Source organism: Ictalurus punctatus, unplaced genomic scaffold (assembly GCF_001660625.3).
Source record: "Ictalurus punctatus breed USDA103 unplaced genomic scaffold, Coco_2.0 Super-Scaffold_197, whole genome shotgun sequence".
Taxonomy (NCBI): Eukaryota; Metazoa; Chordata; class Actinopteri; order Siluriformes; family Ictaluridae; genus Ictalurus; species Ictalurus punctatus.
Window position 1 is genome coordinate 421,499 of NW_026521094.1, and position 2,500 is coordinate 423,998.

The following is a 2,500-nucleotide window of genomic DNA, read 5'->3' on the forward strand; positions in this document are numbered from 1 at the left end:
CAGACATTTCCCTTGAACCGAGCTCCATCAGGGGCATCAGCTATGGGCTTCCCCAGGCATGATGCACTATTTTCGGGCAAAATGGTCAACCTCCAGAGACATTTCCCTTGAACCGAGCTCCATCAGGGGCATCAGCTATGGGCTTCCCCAGGCATGATGCACTATTTTCGGGCAAAATGGCAGACTTCCAGGGACATTTCCCTTGAACCGAGCTCCATCAGGGGCTTCAGCTATGGGCTTCCCCAGGCATGATGCACTATTTTCGGGCAAAATGGCAGACTTCCACAGACATTTCCCTTGAACCGAGCTCCATCAGGGGCATCAGCTATGGGCTTCCCCAGGCATGATGCACTATTTTCGGGCAAAATGGCAGACTTCCAGAGACATTTCCCTTGAACCGAGCTCCATCAGGGGCTTCAGCTATGGGCTTCCCCAGGCACTGTGCACTATTTTCGGGCAAAATGGCAGACTTCCACAGACATTTCCCTTGACCCGAGCTCCATCAGGGGCTTCAGCTATGGGCTTCCCCAGGCATGATGCACTATTTTCGGGCAAAATGGTCAACCTCCAGAGACATTTCCCTTGAACCGAGCTCCATCAGGGGCATCAGCTATGGGCTTCCCCAGGCATGATGCACTATTTTCGGGCAAAATGGCAGACTTCCAGGGACATTTCCCTTGAACCGAGCTCCATCAGGGGCTTCAGCTATGGGCTTCCCCAGGCATGATGCACTATTTTCGGGCAAAATGGCAGACTTCCACAGACATTTCCCTTGAACCGAGCTCCATCAGGGGCATCAGCTATGGGCTTCCCCAGGCATGATGCACTATTTTCGGGCAAAATGGCAGACTTCCAGAGACATTTCCCTTGAACCGAGCTCCATCAGGGGCTTCAGCTATGGGCTTCCCCAGGCACTGTGCACTATTTTCGGGCAAAATGGCAGACTTCCACAGACATTTCCCTTGACCCGAGCTCCATCAGGGGCTTCAGCTATGGGCTTCCCCAGGCATGATGCACTATTTTCGGGCAAAATGGTCAACCTCCAGAGACATTTCCCTTGAACCGAGCTCCATCAGGGGCATCAGCTATGGGCTTCCCCAGGCATGATGCACTATTTTCGGGCAAAATGGCAGACTTCCAGAGACATTTCCCTTGAACCGAGCTCCATCAGGGGCTTCAGCTATGGGCTTCCCCAGGCACTGTGCACTATTTTCGGGCAAAATGGCAGACTTCCACAGACATTTCCCTTGACCCGAGCTCCATCAGGGGCTTCAGCTATGGGCTTCCCCAGGCATGATGCACTATTTTCGGGCAAAATGGTCAACCTCCAGAGACATTTCCCTTGAACCGAGCTCCATCAGGGGCATCAGCTATGGGCTTCCCCAGGCATGATGCACTATTTTCGGGCAAAATGGCAGACTTCCAGGGACATTTCCCTTGAACCGAGCTCCATCAGGGGCTTCAGCTATGGGCTTCCCCAGGCACTGTGCACTATTTTCGGGCAAAATGGCAGACTTCCACAGACATTTCCCTTGACCCGAGCTCCATCAGGGGCATCAGCTATGGGCTTCCCCAGGCATGATGCACTATTTTCGGGCAAAATGGTCAACCTCCAGAGACATTTCCCTTGAACCGAGCTCCATCAGGGGCATCAGCTATGGGCTTCCCCAGGCATGATGCACTATTTTCGGGCAAAATGGCAGACTTCCACAGACATTTCCCTTGAACCGAGCTCCACCAGGGGCTTCAGCTATGGGCTTCCCCAGGCACTGTGCACTATTTTCGGGCAAAATGGTCAACCTCCAGAGACATTTCCCTTGAACCGAGCTCCATCAGGGGCTTCAGCTATGGGCTTCCCCAGGCATGATGCACTATTTTCGGGCAAAATGGTCAACCTCCAGAGACATTTCCCTTGAACCGAGCTCCATCAGGGGCATCAGCTATGGGCTTCCCCAGGCATGATGCACTATTTTCGGGCAAAATGGTCAACCTCCAGAGACATTTCCCTTGAACCGAGCTCCACCAGGGGCTTCAGCTATGGGCTTCCCCAGGCATGATGCACTATTTTCGGGCAAAATGGCAGACTTCCAGGGACATTTCCCTTGAACCGAGCTCCACCAGGGGCTTCAGCTATGGGCCTCCCCAGGCACTGTGCACTATTTTCGGGCAAAATGGCAGACTTCCAGGGACATTTCCCTTGAACCGAGCTCCACCAGGGGCTTCAGCTATGGGCCTCCCCAGGCACTGTGCACTATTTTCGGGCAAAATGGCAGACTTCCAGGGACATTTCCCTTGAACCGAGCTCCACCAGGGGCTTCAGCTATGGGCTTCCCCAGGCATGATGCACTATTTTCGGGCAAAATGGCAGACTTCCACGGACATTTCCCTTGAACCGAGCTCCACCAGGGGCTTCAGCTATGGGCTTCCCCAGGCATGATGCACTATTTTCGGGCAAAATGGCAGACTTCCACAGACATTTCCCTTGAACCGAGCTCCACCA